The sequence below is a fragment of the Lissotriton helveticus genome, chromosome 1_2, assembly GCF_964261635.1.
Source record: "Lissotriton helveticus chromosome 1_2, aLisHel1.1, whole genome shotgun sequence".
Classification (NCBI taxonomy): domain Eukaryota; kingdom Metazoa; phylum Chordata; class Amphibia; order Caudata; family Salamandridae; genus Lissotriton; species Lissotriton helveticus.
In genome coordinates this window covers 136,276,669-136,295,446 of record NC_136058.1, presented here as the reverse complement: position 1 = coordinate 136,295,446, position 18,778 = coordinate 136,276,669, and positions in this window count along the sequence as shown.

Here is an 18,778-nt window from a genome sequence, read left to right as displayed (position 1 = left end):
ATCTAATTTTTTTATCCAAAATGTTTCTCGTTGGAGTAATTTTTTGGTGGTGTCCTTCCCAGGGGTGGGTTTGACTACTTCGAGGACCTGGAACTTGAGCTGTGCTATCGTATGTCTATTTATGGTCCAGTGTGTTGCCAGACTGCTGTTGGAGTTATTATTGCGAATAGTGCTTTTATGCTCCGATATCCGTGTCTTAATCTTGCGTTCAGTCTTTCCTACATATAGGAGGCCACATGGGCATTTTATGGCATAGATAAGATGGGTGGAATTACAATCAGCATTGTGTTTAGTTTTGAAGGTTTCACCGGTATGAGGATGCCTGATGTTATCGCTCACTATGACATTGTTACACTGAACACAATTCTGACATTTTCTTGTACCACGGTAAACTTCTTGAACGCTCACGGTGGGTGCTTTCAACATCTCTTTTACGTTTCTGGACCTTTTGTAGGCAAAAATCGGTCTGTCTTTAAACAATCCTTGGAAGTCATTTTCATTGCTGAGGAGATCCCAGTGTTGGATAATGCTCTTTTTAATTTCTCTTGAGCTGGTTGAGTATTTGGAGACAAATACTTGACGACTCGTCTCAGATTTCGTTTTAGATGTGATCAATGACTCCCGATTTTTTTCTGCTACTTTGAGTTTGGTATTGTCCAGAAGAGCCTGTGGATATTTGTTCTCCAAATATTTATCGGAGATCATTTCAATGTTGCGTTCAAGTGTATCAGTTTCTGTACATATCCTTTTTGCTCTCAACATCTGTGAGTATGGTAAGTTCACAATCAGGTTTTTTGGGTGAAAACTATTAAACATTAATGCTGTATTTTTGTCTGTAGCTTTGTGATATATCTCAGTTCGAATTTCATTGTGTTCAAGTTTCACTAGTACATCCAAAAAAGGAATTTCTTTTGACTCTATTGTGCTGGTAAACTGAAGATGTTCATCAAGTGTATTTAGTTGGGTTATTTTCTGTTCAAGCATTTCCTTGGTATTGTGCCATATAAGGAAGATATCGTCTATGTATCGGCAGTACATAGTTACGTTGTCATGCCATTCAGGGTCTGTCAATAGATGCTCCTCCTCAAATTTCGCCATATAGGTATTGGCGTAGGCCGGTGCCCCCGAAAATCCCATAGATGTCCCTTTGTTCTGTAAAAAGAACTCATTTTTGTATTTAAAGTATCCATGGTGGAGACAAAAGTGTAATAATTCAAGTAGAAATACCTTGTCAGCTCTTATTGCTTCTTGTTTTAAAAGGGCCCATTCGACAGCTTCAATTCCTCCTCTGTGGGGAATGGATGTATATAAGGCTTTTACATCCAGACTGCATAATAAGAGTCCTTCCTTAAATTGAACTGTAGTCAATTTTTGTAGGAAATGTGTGGTATCTTTGATGTATGAGTACCAGGTTTGTACAAAAGGTTGCAAGAAATGGTCGAGGTACTTTCCCAGGGGTTCGAAGATCGTTCCACACCCTGCTACTATTGGACGGAAAGGGGGTTTCTGAAGGTCCTTATGAAGCTTGGGTAGCATGTATATGTTAGGTTGTTTAGGGTGCTGTACTGTGAGAAATTGCCTTGTCTTCATGGAGATCCATTTCATGTTCTCTGCCTGGTCTAGTAGCTGGTTCAGGGTCTTTCTCAAATCCTCTGTGGGGTCTTTGTCCAATTTTAAGTAGATTTCAGTATCATTAATATGAGCTTTCACGCTCATTTCATAGAATTGTTGATCCATAACCACAATGGCGCCGCCTTTATCAGCTCTCTCTATGTGAATATGAGGATTTTCCGCCAGTTCTTTCAGTGTTTGTTTTTCATGTATAGAGAAGTTCGTGGTTCTCTTTTTCCAGGTGTTAATTTTCTTGATATCATTCAATACTAAATTCTCGAATGCATCGAGGATCTTATGTGAAGTAGGGGCCACAAAGGAAGATTTGGGTCTAAACTCCTCGAATTCGGTGTCAGTTGAGGTAGTTCCAGAATCTGGAATATTCTTGAAAAAATATTTCAAACGCAAGACTCTCATAAACTTGAAGAAATCGATTTCTGTCTCAAGTTGATTGGTATTGTAGGTAGGCACGAAGTTGAAACCTTTGTTTAATACTTTAACTTGCTGGTCAGTGATAGCTTGAGTGGAGATGTTAACCACTATGTTTGTTTTGTACTCCTCAGATTTGGTTTTATTACTTCTTTTGCTTCTCCGGGTTTTCCTTTTTGTCTGCCTGGTGGTTGGCTTGTATCTCCGTCCTGTGAAGAAAAAGACGTTTTGGCACCTGTTGCTCCTCCAGTGCTTGTTTCACCAGATGCTCCTGCAGCTGTTTGTATGATAGGAGGTGCTCTATTAGGATTTGTTTCACTTTCAGAAGTTACACTTTCTTGGGATGAGGTGTTGGTGGTTCTTTTAAAGTATGTTCTCCTCTGGGCATATACCTCAGCCCATGTATATACTTCGTTCAACTTGTAGTCCAGGGTGTCTCGTTTGTATTTCCTCAGTTTACCTTCTTGTATATCTTTAGTATAAACATCAAGCTTTTTATTCATTTCTTCCAAGAATTTGGTCCAATCTGTGGCATCCATGCGACTTTCTAAATCGGCTTCTATTAGATCAATCTCCTCTGTGATTTCTTTTATCACTACTGCTAATTCTTCTATCAGTAATAGTAACAGGTCAAGGGAGCATTTATTAAGTACAGCGTACCACTTGTCCATAAAGTCCTTTTTCATATGAAACCTAAATAACATCGGTTTTATTGGCATCCTTAATCCTCTCGGGATCCTTTTAGCTCGGTGATATTGCACCAGGGTCGATGCATGCAGTCGTTGGTTCAGACGTCTTTTGGTGAGGAATTCTAATTGCTTAAGTTGTTGCGGAAGACTGCTTCCCTGCACATTAAAAGAACGTATGTCTTGTATTAACGAATATATTTCGGTAGCTTGTTCGTTTGTGAAAGCCAATGTGCTGGCCCTGTTATCTGTGAGCCCTGTAATTACGTCAAATGACATTTTCTATCTGGGGGTGCTCCTGCCTGGAGGACAAACTACTAGATAAATTAAAGAAAAGGCTGGGCACACCGTTTTTTTATCTTTATAAGAGATTATTCAGTGTATACACTATTGTTTCATGCGTGCTGCTTAGGTAGGCACAATGTCCATGATGTGCTTAATCAATTAACAAAAAATACTACAAGCGAAACCGCTTGTCCTAATGCGCACAGTTGCTATACCTGCTGGAATGCTGCTGTTCAGATAATATACCTTATTGAACAAAAATTACATGACATTGCATTATTAAATCAACAATTACAGATCAAAAACCATTTTGAAAAAAATCTTTTTTACTCAATTCTTTGTACATAAGAAAAAGAATCCACATGATTTACGCCAATTGTATGCATCATTGGGTAACATTATCACATTTACGGTTATTACATAGACTTATTGTACATTTCTTTGTAATGCCCTATGCATTTCGGGCCCCTTGGCCCTTCCTCAGGGGCAAAATCTGCAAAAAATCAAAAGAAGAAATACATTGTATTTGATCACGTTCAATTTCTGTGAGGGATCTACAGTCAGATAGACTAATACAAACATTGTACCTAGATACCGTAGTGTTTAATCATGCCAAAATACCACTTTCTGCATAATTTTTCTCGATTTTTTTATCTGTTACCGCCAACACCTTGATTGATATTTTGGCATGATTAAACACTACGGTATCTAGGTACAATGTTTGTATTAGTCTATCTGACTGTAGATCCCTCACAGAAATTGAACGTGATCAAATACAATGTATTTCTTCTTTTGATTTTTTGCAGATTTTGCCCCTGAGGAAGGGCCAAGGGGCCCGAAATGCATAGGGCATTACAAAGAAATGTACAATAAGTCTATGTAATAACCGTAAATGTGATAATGTTACCCAATGATGCATACAATTGGCGTAAATCATGTGGATTCTTTTTCTTATGTACAAAGAATTGAGTAAAAAAGATTTTTTTCAAAATGGTTTTTGATCTGTAATTGTTGATTTAATAATGCAATGTCATGTAATTTTTGTTCGCTTGTAGTATTTTTTGTTAGCTGAACAAAGTACCTTCACTCCTGGTTTGTGGAGCGTTGTGAGGATACGCATCAAAGATGTGTTATGCAGCTGAAGTGATGCATTGGTTCTGAGATGCGGCTAGGCTGTGATGCGAGGATCCGGTTAACGTGGCTTATGATGTGGAGTCCGGCATCTAGGATGCAGCCGGCAGTTGGGGCAATGCGTCGGTCCAAGGAGCTGTGAGGCGGTGATGTGGAGTCAGGCATCGGCATCCAGGCTGCCATTGATGAGAGATGCGAGGGTCTGCACCGAGGACATGTTTCACAGCAGTGGTTCCGGTGGGATGCAGTGTGATGTGGGTCTTTGTAATGAGTCCAATCCAAGCAGCAGCAGCGATGCATCAGTTTGTCTCAGGATTGTGCCGCCCAGCAGAGGAGATGCGTCAATTCCACTGGAGCCACATAAGCTGGTAGAGGATCCTAAGTTGCCTCCCAGGGATCCAGTACTGGGGTGGCACCACATGGCAGGGTAGACTTACAGATGGCAGAGTTCAGGTGCAGGTGCAAGCATGTTGGAAGCTTGATGTGTCACAGAGGCTGCCGATCCAGGCCAGCCAACAAGCACTTGTAGTCACTCTGGGATTTGAGTTTAAGATAGGGGTGGGCGGAAGATGCGTAAGGGACTATCTCGGAGAGGCACGGAGAGTGAACCAATCTCCGTGCCTCTCCGTGATGTTTCCGTTACGCGGCGCCCGCCTGCCCGCCCCCGCCTCCCGCCCGCTTAATTAAATTATTTGTAAAGGACTAAAATTAAAGTTAAATAAAACTTACCTTACTGCGGCCGCATTCCTTGCCCATCGTGGCTTCTACTGCAAACAGTGCATGTGCGTGAGCCTGCGCATGCGCAGTCCTCGCCAGGACTTATTTGCCCTTCTTTTCCGCCTTCTTTGCAGAAGGCGGAAGGGGCAAATCTACCTACATTCCGTGGGCAGAACGGAAATGTCCGCCCACCCCTAGTTTAAGATATGCAGGTCCAGTCCTTCACACCCAGGCATCAGGTCAGCACAGCAGGGTAGCAGTCTTTCTGAGCAGCAGTCCAGCAGAGAGGCAGTCCTTTCAGTAGCACAGCAGCCCTTCTTCCTGGCAGAGTACTGTGGCATCCTGAGGCTGTTGCTAGGAGCCCTGGAATGCTATGTGCACCAGCTGAGAATGGTATGTTTCGGACGACTTCAGTTAGAGCTAGCTGGATGTACTGTTAAGAGCTTACCTGTGGATGGGATCCTTTTACCTGAATAAATTCATCTTAATTTCATCATATTGTACTGCACTTCATTACATTTGGCGACAGAGGATGGAATAAAGAAAAGGAAAGGATCTCAACACTCATTTTTCATTGGACTTTGGAATTTGAGAAAATAAGCTTTCTGAACCTTAACGACTTTCAAGGTACTGTAATTTTTAGTTTGCGCAATCTATTATTTTGCTAATTCAAAATCAGCAAGAATCGATTTTGAAGTAATCTCCAGTAAATTGTTTGGATCTAATAACTCTCATCGGGAAAATTAATGACTTTTGGAGCGAGCAGTAGCCATATTACAGCATGTGGACTTTAATGGATTCAAACGGCCTTTATTGAGATTGGTGTTCGTGTGCCACCTTTTTTTTTTCCTTACTGTGTCACTCTCTTCTTTAATGTCTATGCTGCATACTATTTATGGTTTAGGGATCTATTTTCACCAGAAAATGGAGTGGTTTTCATGTAATCTGCTCCATTAGGTGAAATCCCTACATGCACTGAGCGAAGAATAAACATTTTGGCCTTACCGGTCTCAAAGAAGCACGAGGCATTTTTTTAAAGTGTCGGGCTTCTTGGGCTCAAGTGCTGTAATGGGGAGAGAAGCGAACGTCATCGGTTTCCTGGCAGCGCCTCTCATCGGTTCCTCAGCAGCGTCTTCAGAACGCGAGTGACACCGGCATCGCGCACAGCTTCATCCCAGCGCTGCACGTCACACGCCCTCTGACCTTGAGGGATTGTGGGTAACACGGCGCTGCACGTCATCACGCCGACGTGGGAACCATTTTGGTAGTATTCTCAAAATGGAAATCATCGCGTGTTGAAAAAGTGGAACGCACACTGAGATCATGTATTAATCTTAATTTTAAATATAGATTTGGCGTGTTACGGAGTTCAACAGTGACAAGCACACCTGAAGAACAAACTTCTTATTTAGTGTGTTACAGCAGTGACACACACACTAGCAAGTGAAGTCATGTTTTAATTACATGACTTTCTGACAGATTTTCGAAAAAAAAAATTTAAAGTGGAGAAGCAACAGTGGCACGATAACTTTACATTTTTAAATGTATATTTATTTTGTGTTGCACCTTTACTGCTCAAGAAATTGTCATCCAGCAATACTTGAACTAATGGTATAAGGTTGCTGATTGATCTCCAACATTTATTCTGTTGATTTAACTTATTTAAGATTTGTATATTCCACTTACCCTAAGTCATTGTATCCAAGACTGAGATTCACAATTTTCACATCTCAAAAGGGGAAGAAGTGTTCAATATGCAAAACGTAACATCACCACCATTTTTTTGTCTTCTCCTGAGGACCCTCCCATCAGATGGCAAAAGTGCTGAAAGGAAAACTGCATTACTATTACACTGCCTGGGCTCAGAGGGTCAAGACGTGTTCGATCATCTTCCCGAACTAGATGATAGTAGTCTAAATGAATATGAAATTTGCATTGCTAAACTTGACAAACATTACCTCCCAAAGGTTAGCACTATATTAGAGAGGTACCATTTTGGTTGCAGGACTCAATTAGAAGAAGAAAGTATTGAAAATTATATCACTGCTCTTAAGAAACTTGCTTCTACATGTAGGTTTGGTGCATCTGTTGATGAACGTATATGGGACCAGTTTATGCTTGGTTGTAACATTGAACGAGTTAGGGAGGAGCTATGGCAAAAAGATGAACCATGTTTAGCTGATGTTATCACAATTGCAAAGAGAATAGAGCACTCCATTAAATGTGTCGAAGTTATCAAGAAAAATGGGGAGAGTAAAGGAAAGGATGCAGTTCATGCTTTTAAATCAACACCTAAAAATGAGAGTTCTCAAAAAGAGGTTAAAGGTGAAACTCCATCCAACAGAATGTTCAACAAGAAACCGCAAGGTAAATTTGATTTTTCACAGGTAAAATGCTTTGGGTGCGGGAAAATGGGACATTTTGCTAACAGGCAGTATCCGGGTTGGAAAGCAACCTGTAGCAAGTGTAAAAGGAAGGGACATTTTTCACTTGTCTGCAAAGGTAAAGATTATAAGGGAAAGGTCAATGAAATGTTTTATGTTTTTGATGAGCAAACTGAAGATGTTGATGAAGTTGATTGTGGTCAGATTTTAGTACAAGCCATACACAATCAAGAAAGTGGGAACTGTCCTTCTGATGAGATTCTAGTGGATGGTCAATTAACAAATGGTGCAAAAATCACCATCGTTGCGAAAGAATTTTACCTACAAAAATTAAAACATAAAACCAAATTATTCTGCCCTGATATTAAACCGTTTGCATATGGTGGTAAACCCATTAAGCTGCTTGGGTAATTTATGGGGCTAATAAACTACAAGGAGAGATTGACCAGCACTAAAGTTTATGTGTCAATGAAGGGGGACAGTATAATAAGTTGGTTTGCTCAAAGAGATCTGGGGGTTATGCTAGACCCTAATTCTTCCCCTCCAATTGTATTGAAAGAACCTTTTGTGTCTGGACATAAAGCTATCTCTACTGTATGTCAAGATTTTAGCAGTAGTTTAAAAATGAAATTTCCAAAAGTTTTTTCCGAAAAGGTAGGGCGTTTGAAGAATTACTATCATCACATAAGATTGAAAGAAGATGCAATGCCTGTTTGTTGCAAGGTACATAATGTACCTTTTGCTGTTAGGGACCAAGTAAAAAATGAGCTGGAAAGACTTGTAAAAGGAGGAATCATAGAAGAAGTGGAAGGCATTGAATGGGTCACCCCCATTGTCACAGCGAAGAAATCGGATGGTTCTCTTCGCCTCTGTGTTGATCTGAGAGAATTAAATAAAAGTGTAGTTGTGGACCGCTATCCTCTGCCCAAAATTGCAGATATGTTGATGTTATTGAAGGGGGCTAAAGTTTTTAGCAGGGTCGACTTGAGATCTGCTTACCACCAGATCAATCTTGATGAAGAATCAAAAGATTTAACAGCTTTTGTAACCCCGTTTGGCACTTTCCGTTTTGTGAGGCTACCATTTGGTTTGGTGTCGACCGCTTCTGTTTTTCAAAGGGCTTTGGAAAATGTTCATAAGGGTCTAAAAGGAGTCTGAGTATATCAAGATGACATTCTGATTTTTGGGTCTGACAATGAAGAGCATGATGATAGACTTTCTAAAGTCTTGGATTGTTTAAGTGAATCTAGACTAACAGTGAAAATTGAAAAGTGCAAATTTAAGAAAGATTCCATTGATTACCTAGGTCACACAATTTCAAAAGGGGGAATTTTGCCAAAAGAAAGTCTAGTAGTCACTACAATCTCGAAAATGTCTTCCCCAACTAACAAGGAGGAGTTAATGAGTATTGTAGGGATGGCCGAATACTACAGCAAGTTCATAAAAGGATTTGCTTCACTGTGTGTAGGAATGAGGTCATTGCTCAAGAAAGGATGTGAATGTATTTGGAGTAACAAGTGTGAAGAGGAATTTTGCATTTTAAAGGAGAAGTTGAGTTGTGCCCTAAAATTGAATAGTTTTGATCCGGGAGAGAAGTTGATCTTAATAACTGATGCTAGCCTGAAAGGTTTAGGTGCGGTCCTTGTTCAGAAAGTTGGTGGTCATGAAGAGGTAATTTTATTCTTGTCAAGGTGTTTAAGAGGTGCTGAGACATGCTAGTCAGTGGTTGAAAGAGAAGCTCTGGCTGTGTTAAGGTCTGTAAGGAAACTTAAAAATGTGTTATGGTGTAGCACTTTTGAAATAAGGACTGATCACAAGCCACTCTGTGAGATTTTGAAGAAGAAAGGTATTGATGCTGTTTCTAGCAGAATCACAAAGTGGGTTGTAGGGTTACAAGACTACAATTTTGAGGTAAAGTATCTCCCTGGAATTGAAAATAAGGTTACTGACGCTTTATCTCGTCTTGCTCCAAATGATGAGTCTTGCATGAAGGATGATTTTGAAGAGGAAGATGAATTGGTCTGTGCTATAGATGAGTGTGTGATTGCCAGGGATAAATGGGTAAAGGCATTAGAGGAGGATTCAATTCTTTTGGAAGTTTTAAGGCTCATAAACGCAGTTTGGAGATTTAAACCTAAGGATAATGAAAAGATTTTTAAAATTTGGCACGTCAAGGATCAACTTTCTGAACAAGATGGTTTACTTATGAGAGGCACAAGACTGGTTCCACCGCTACCCATTAGAGATGAACTAATTTCATTGGTACACATTGGTCATCTATGGATTTCTAAAACAAAAGAGAGTTTAAGGTTATATTATTGGTGGCCAAGCATGGATTTGGAGGTTGAGCAGAACATTAGGGATTGCATGGAGTGTGCATTGATTGAAAGAGTAACAAAGCCTAAGGTTCAACCAATGGTTATTAGAGATCGTCCGGATGGACCTTGGAAGGAAGTAGGCTTAGACATTTTAGGACCTGTATTCTCTTCTGGTGTTGAGTGGTAAGTCCTTGTGTTGGTAGATTTCTTTTCAAGATGGCCGGAGATAGCTATCACTCGTGGTATAGAAACAAAACATGTGATAGCGTTTCTTGAAAAACTTTTTGCTAGGGAAGGAATTCCAAATGCAATCCAAACGGACAATAGTTGTCAACTAGTCTCTAGAGAAATGGAGACGTTTTTATCCAAACATGCTGTGAGACATAAAAAGTCATCATTGTACCACCCAGAAACCAATGGAATGGTGGAGAGGTTCAACTGGGTACTCAAGGAGACTATTAGAATGGCAAAATCTTAAGGGTCTGATTGGAGAAGGGAAATCTTTAAAAAGGTTAAGGTTTATACATTATCTCCACATGCCATCACAAGTAAATCACCATTTGAACTCTTCAGGTCAAGGAAAGCCAATACCTTGGTAGCACCTGCTTGGGTTAATGACTTACAGTCTAGTTTGAGTTCTGCCAATGAGGAGTGTGATTGGAGGTTACGTGAATCTTTGAAAATTGAAAATAGGAAAAAACTTCTTGATTTGAGAATTTTTTTTAAAAAACGTGTGTAAAATTGGGTGATTGGGTTCCGTGTAAGAAAAACAAAATGCTTTCTGCAATGTTTTTGAAACCTATTCGAGTCATCAAGGTCTTCAATAATGCGATCAAGAATGCAGATCATCGGATTTGGAACATGAACAGAGTTGTGGTGGTCAGAGAAGACTTTATTTCTAAATCTAGAGGTTCTGATGATCAACGTAAAGGCCGTCTTGAACTTCCCACAAAGTTATCTCCTCAAGTTGTGCCACCACTTAATGCTCACAAATCATCAAGAGTCTCTCGTTAACCTGCTTATTTAAAAGACTTTGTTAATAAGGTGTTACTTAGTATTATTGTTTGATTGGTAAGAGGGGAGATGTGTGGCATCCTGAGGCTATTGCTAGGAGCCTTGGAATGCTATGTGCACCAGCTGAGAATGTTATGTTTAGAAAGACTTCTGGATGTACTGTTAAGAGCTTACCTGTGGATGGGATCCTTTTACCTGAATAAATTCATCTTAATTTCATCATATTGTCCTGCACTTCATTACAAGTACCCACAGGTCCAGAAGTGAACTAAAGAGTTAGTGTCTGTGGTCCAGTATTTATACCCAGTAGCGCATTTGAAGTGAGTAGAAGCTTCTAGAGATATGCATTTGAAGTACACATGTACTCTTACTTCCTGACCCTGGCTCCAGACTAACTACAAGGAATATACAGCTCTGTGTGTGGAGACAGGACACAGTCAATTCAAGTGTAAGTTGGACAAGGCCCAGCTCCTCTGTCCCTTCCAGCCAATGATCGTCCATTCACTCACATCTAAGCTTCCCATTGTGTGTGGCTGTCTAGGAGAAATACACAAGACCCAGCTGTCAACTACATTTAATCATGTGACCCAGAGACAGACTGCAGGCACAAAATGGTACGTACTTGGTGGTTGGGACACTATCTGGGCAGCCAGATTGGGACTATTTATACTTTATACATAACCAGGATCCAGCTGTGTTTATTCAATCATCTTTAGAAAATCAAGGTCAAGTAAGTTACTTTTCTTGGCCCATGTATCTATTCACAATTATTTCATTGTTATTTCAACACATTTTATGAACAATAGGCATTTCATGAAAAGGCCACTATTAAACTTTTTTTCATACACACATAAAGCCCCACAGAACTGAACAAAGCTGTTCAGTGCATAAACCGTAATTACATAAAATATAATAAACTGTGAATTGTGCATCAAAAACCGAAATATTAAGTGAATGGTGCTTGGATTTCCAATCAACGAGTTAAACATAAACCTTATTAGTACTCTTTTTTTTCCTGTTTGAAAAGCTTTATTAAGAATAATGATGATAACAATTGACATCAGCAAAGGAGAATATAAAGGATACAAATTAAATGAAATCACATATCGCTAACATCACCTAAGAACAAAAAGCATGTTATAAAGTTTTAAAGGAAAGGGGAGGGGAAAGAAGGAAGGGAAGGGAGGAGGAAATAATGTATCTAGCAAAAACCTACTATACAGCATAACGGCAAAGAAAAACAATAATACAAGCAATAAGCGAAATAATCACATAATATAGACACACATTGTAAAAAAAAGAAAAATGTAAAATAGTAATCAAATATGCAAGAAGGAGAGAGTAAAATCATTCAAGGGGGTTTAAAATTCTTGGAAGTAATAGGAAGTAATAGGAACCAGTGGTTTTTTAGCTAAATGATCTAAGTAAGTGGTAAGAGGAAGCCAATATAGATCAGCATTACGGGGTGGTTTACAAGAGGAAGCAAAGGAAACATCAAGTCTGTGAAAATGACATAAAGAGTTCCACCAATGACGTATGGAAACATTTGTAAGGGATTTCCAATTAGAGGAAATATGTTGAAACGCAAGTGCAAGCATATGATCAAAAAGACCCTGTGAATGTGGAGAAAGAGTTAGAGAATCTGAAAGACTATCAAGAAAAAGAAGAGGGAGTGAGTTTGGAATAGAGAGTGAGAAAACATGAGAAATGCAGGACCAAACTTGCTTCCAAAAAACAGAGACAGTAGGACAGAAAAAGAACATGTGTAAAAGATCAGCGTTGGAGATTTACAAGTCCAACAGTGAGAATCAATGGAGACTATGAAACGAGAAAGAGAAAGAGGAGAGATATAAAGCCTATGGTATAGAAAAAAGCAGAGATTGAGTGAGAGATGTGGAACGGGAAATTTTCAAGGTTTTGGACCAAAGTTTATCTCAGAGGGTAGTAGGCCAAGTACATCCCAAGTCTGTTTCCCAAGAAAGTTCCAATTTGGATTTGATAAGGTCTGGGTTGGGAGAAGGGAAAGATTTATATATAAGAGACGCATTAGGAAGATTAGAGAGTTATACTAGAAGATGATGAGGGGTAGCGAGAGAAGATGATGAAGGAAGAGAATAAAAGCGATCAAGAATGATTTCCATAAGAAGAGTATATTTCTGAAGAAAGGAACGAGGACAATGAAACTGAAGTTGAAAATGGGGAAATGAACGAGGTTAAACTCCATCGAAGAGTTGACGGATCCATATGATGCCTTTAAGTCTCCATGAAGTCCAACAAATGGGTCTATTGTGGAGAAGAATAAGTGAGTTATACCAGATGGGTAAATTGAGAAAAGATTCACGCGAAATAATCGGTGTGGAGAATAAAGGTTTAAGCAGAGAGGATGTATGACTAAATAAGGGAAGCGATTCATAGGGACATTTAGAGGAGAAACAAACCATTTCGTCAAAAGAGAAGGGCGATAGAAAGGATTGTTCAATGCCAAGCCAAAGAGGAGAAAAGGGGGAGGGTTCCAAGGAAAGCCAACGTGAAGCTTGTCGGAGAGAAAAGGATTTGTGATATAAGCGAAAATCTGTGAAGTTAACACCACCATTTGATGTAGGTCTTCGAAGACATAATAATGAAATTCTAGACTTTTTATTTTTTCAAAGAAATTGTGAGATAGACGAATCGATACGTTTGAAATATAGAGCAGGAATGTGAACAGGCAACATGGAAAGGGTATAAATAAGAATCGGAGCAATCATCATTTTAATGGAATCAAGCCGACCCCACCAGGAAAGAAAAAGAGGATTCCAAGAAGAAAATAACTGATTAATGCGAGAGAGAACAGCAGACATATTTAGTTTAACAGAGGACGGAATAGAATTGGAGGACCAAATACCAAGATATTTAATTTTGGTGCTATTCCAGGCAAAACCAGTGGAAGAAAAGAGATGAGGAAGACAAAACTTGGTCAAAGGGAGAATTTCCGTTTGGTCTGAATTAATCTTATAACCAGAAACAAGGGACAAAGTTTCAAATTCAGATAATAAAGGAGAGATAGAAGATTCCGGATCTGAAATAAACAAAAGGATGTCGTCGGCATAAGCAGAAAGTTTTCATTGGTGATCACCATAAGGAAAACCAGAGATGGAAGCGTTCTGCCGTATGGAGGACAAAAAGGGTTCCAGAGCCAGAACAAAGAGAAGTGGAGAGAGAGGGCACCCCTGACGAACTCCCCTTTGAAGAGTAAAAGAAGAAGAGAGTTGACCATTCACTAGAACAGAAGCTTTGGGTGAAGAATATAATAAAGAAATAAGAGAAATAAATTTGGCGCCGAAGCCATGCCATTTAAGAGAAGCAAATAGAAAAGACCAATCTACTGTATCAAAGGCCTTTTCAGCGTCAACAGAAATTGAGGCTAAAGGTATAGAAAGAGAAGGAGCTTTATTTAAAACATTCAGAAGTGAGTCTCCCTTCAATGAAACCACATTGTTCTTTTCCAATAAGGTGGGGCATAAAGGAATCCAAACGCAAAGCAAGTAATTTGGCAAAAAGCTTGTAATCAACATTGACTAGTGAAATAGGACGATAATTTTTACAGTATTTAGGGTCACGACCATCTTTCGGAATGAGACAAATAGTGGCATCTTGAACGGTACCTGCAGCCGTACCAGAGGAAAAAAGGATAGAAAAAGTGTTAAAAGTTTGGGCAATAAAACATCAGAAATATTTAAATAAAATTCCACAGGGAAGCCATCAGGACTCGGAGTTTTACCCTTAGTAAGAGTAGACAGAGCTGCATTGAGTTCATGGAGGGAGAGATCAAGAGATGAGGAATCAAGGTGGGAAGTAGATGACTTAGGTAATTTATCAAAGTAAGACTGAATCATAGTAGGAGTAGGAGGGGATTCTGGGGTATAAAGTTGTTGATAGAAGAGTTGAAATTGTTCAAGAATCTGTTGGTCTGTGTGAAGAAGAATATTATCAGCGGAAAAGATGAATTCGATAGAAGTGCGTTCCTTACCAGATTTAAGGTAATTAGCCAAAAGTTTCCCAGATTTGTTACGGCCTCCATAATAGCGCGCAGTACTACGAAGAAGGATGGATGAGGCATTATCTGTGGTAAATTTGTTGAAAGAGATCTTAGCACGCAAAAGTTCTGGGGACATACATGTATTAGAAGAGGTGTAAAATCGATGTTCTAACTATTTCATATATGCAAGAGAAGACTTACGTTTTAAAAGAAATAGTTTCTTCTTCTTAGAGACAAAATCAATAATAAATCCTCTTGCAGAAGCCTTAAAGGAGTCCCAAAGAATATAAGGAGGAACGTCGGGAATAGAATTGGTTTGAAATAATTCAGTAGTAAAAGTACGAAATGAAGAGGAGAAGATAGGATCAGTGAGAAGAGCAGAATTAAAGTGCCACCGAGAGGGTTTGGGACGAGGAGGAAGTAAATCAATATCAGTTATAACGGGGGCATGATCTGAGATAACAATAGGTTCAATAGAGGAAGATAAAAGATTTTGAGTGAGAGACTGAGAAAGAAAAATATAGTCCAATCTAGAAGAAGAAGCATGAGGGTGTGAGAAGAAAGAGTAATCTAGGGTGTCTGGATGTGTGAGTCTCCAAGAATCGGAGAGGTGGGTTTGAAGAACAGTGTTCAAGAACTGTTTATGAGGTGTGTGGGGGATGAAACGAACAGTGGATTTACGATCGAGGAATGGATCTATGATCTGATAGCAATCTCCTCCTAGAAGAAAAAAATCATCTTTATATCGTATACATTTACTTGTAATCAAAGGCCAAAAAGAACAATCAGGTTGAGTAGGACCATAAATATTAAAAACAGTTAGAGCAATTGAATTGATCAGTAACTTAACCAGGATCCATCTCCCCTCAGAGTCCTTTTCTTCTAATAAAACTTTACATTTTAACTTTTTATGAATTAAAATAGCAACACCATTTTTCTTATTGGAAGAGGGAGAAAATAGGACAGTACCTACCCAATTCCTTTTTAACTTAAGCGATTCAACATCATTAAGGTGAGTCTCCTGTAAAAGAACAATATCCCGGGCGTAGGAGGACAAATGAGAAAGTACTCTCTGCAGCTTAATGGGGTTAACAAAACCTTTTACATTCCAAGAAATAACTCTAAATTCGCAAACAAGAGAAATATGGTAACTTCAAAACGTGCAAAAAGTGTATAAACATCATAAAGCCGTTAAGAGAAAGCAACAAGAAGTTAGAAAAGAGGAAGTAAGACCGAAGAAAAAAGAAGAAGGGAAAGGAGAGAAAGAATACGAGGGAAATTCTACAGAATAGTTCTGAATTTACAAACAAGATAAACCAAAGAATATGAAGAAGTACAAAAAAGTATGAAAGGAACTGAGAGCCAAAAAGCAGAAACAGCAAGGAGTCAGAAAAAAGAAGACATTAGCAAAGAACAAAGGGGAGGGGGAAGGAAAGGAAAGAAAGAAGACATAAGAAGAGACAGTACATATCCAAAGGATGACTGAAAACAACGTACCTGAAAGAGAAAAACACTGGGATGTAGCGAGGTGGCGACACTCTACAAGACGAACCTTGCAAAGGGAGGAAATCCAACCGCAACAGGACAAAAGGACAAATTGGAAAAATTGACAAAATGACCAACGTAGACTCAAGGAAATACACCAGGGACCTGTGTTAGAGGAAGGGATCTACACGAGATAAGGGGGAGATCTTCATGAATCTATGAAAGAAAAAGAAAAAGGTAAAGGACAATAAGAGAATGACAATAGGAATGTACACTGTAAAATACTTAATAAACAAACATAAGAATAGAGGACGAAATAACAATGGGAAGGTATGCTATATAATGCACGACTAAGCCGTGGGGTAATTCCAAGAGGATAATAATAATAACAGTAGAAATGCCATAGAAATGAGAAGAAACATGTAAAAACTCATGGGTATATTAGTAACATGAGAATGTATTCAACCACATGAAAAGAAAAACTGAACATAGAACAACAACAAAAATTCCACGTGTAAAAAATCCAACATAAGAAGTATAAAGGAGGAAACAATCAGCCACTTGAAGGGTTGGACGTATCTATGGACCGCCAGACTGAAGATGAATAAAATTCTTAAGTTCTCCAGGATCCTGACAGGTCCAAGTTCTATTTTGGTGAGTAACCTTGAAGATACAGGGCTGAAACAAACCATATCTAGCACCCAGAGAACGTAGAGGTGAACATAGATTCAAAAACTCTTTTCTCCTGGATGCTGTTGCATTGGAAACGTCCTGGGAAAGGAACACTCTTTGACCCATCCAAGAAATTTGACGTTTAGATCTGGCCGCAGAAAGAACTGAGAGGAGATCTGTAAATTTCAGAAAAAGAATAATGACACCTCTTGGTTTTGGCGAATCAGAAGAACGTGGGCCAAATCTGTGAGCTCTTTGGATACTTACAGAAGTGGTAGGAGGCGTATCCAACAACTTGGGGATGAAGGAGGTGAAGAATGTGACAGGATCGTCTCCCTCCAAAGACTCTGGAAGACCATAAATATGAAGATTGTTCCGTCTGTTCCTGTTTTCCAAATCTTCAGTGTGTTGGTGTAGGGTACGGACCGATTTCTCCAGGGAAGAGATGCGTTGAGAGTTGGATTGAATCTCTGAAACTTGTTGCTCCACAGAAGTGATTCTGGCATCCATAGACAACCACTTATCTTTTAAAAGTTGCATGTCTCTGCTAGTATCCTCAACGAAAGGGCGCAAAGCACGAATCTCCTCCAGAAGTAACTCCATAGAAATTGGCGAGGATGGTTTATCCGGTGACGGAGGATCCTGCTTCAAATGTTTAGAAGAAGCGTTGGGAGGAGAAGATTTATTCGATGACGTCTGTGATGAAGAGGCACGATGTAGAGCGGGGCTAGCCATTTGATCCACAGAAGGAGAGACGGTGGAGGTGGTTGAGATTGATGATACTTGAGGAGATTTAGAGGAGACAAAAACAAGCTTTGGGTTGTGCAGCTTGCCCATATAAAGAGACGTACTGTAAGATCCGCAGGAGTAGAGTAAATATAGTGCACAGCAAAGCAGACAGCTCGTAACAACCAAAGTCTATTCAGCAAATGAGACCATACAGGATGAATATATGCCTCTGAAAAAAAAAATTCAGGAAGCCATATAAATATACTGTCTTATCAAGAAAACATCATCAAATCCATAGCGAAAGAAGCCAACAAAAATACATCCTCAATATGTAGTACTATGAGAAAAGATATGAGGGTAGATGTGGCAAGGCTCGATCTGAAGTAATATTATGACTTGAAAAGTATGAGCTGGTAGTGAGGCAAACGTGCTAGTTCCAAAACACCTAGATGTCAACAGTAGATGGTGTATTTCAGCTGTAAAACATAGAAGTATCTATAAGGGCCATTCAGCAAAAACATCTTCCATGTAGTTTCATATTCTGTGTGGAAAATAGGACATAATTCATATAAAGGTGCCAGGCACACGCATCAGCATTGTAATTAGGTGGAAAAACATAGGAAATAAGCTGCACTCCTTATATAAAGCAAATTGTCAATGCGCTTTGTGAGGAAAAAATATTCACGGCATGAAGGAGAGTCACAAAATGGCGGGCATAACCAGCTACAAAGCCCACAATCGGCAAAAACCAATAGCGCGATGATAAAAATATACAGGAGAAATGCAGCGATAGAAATGACTCACATATGAACTGAGCAATGTGGTCACTGCATGTCAGAGGGCGCCGTAGAGTCACAAAAAACAGCCGAGTGTAAATCCATCACCTAAGACAAAATGGCGGGCGCAATGAGCCTCGGAGCATACAGGAATCAAAAGTCACAAATCCAGATGAAGAAAGAGGTCGGAGACAGCTCAAAAGATGCCGTCTATATTCTGGTCGAGGAAACGAGTACTCGTGCTGCTGAAGACACCCTGGAAGCGGTGGAGAAAGCTAAGAGGAGGTCTGTCGCGGCAGAGAAACCTCACCCTGCGACCATCTGGCGCGGCCTCGAAACCACGCCTCCTTATTAGTACTCTTAAAACAAGTCAACTGATCTTGTGAAAAAACAGAGGTTGCAATCACTATTATTCTCATTACTATGAACCTCTTGCTGCTAGTGTCACTCGGGGGTTTCAAAATGATGGATTGTAGTGGGATTTCAGTTCATAGTAATTGCCTTTTCACATTATATATGTGTA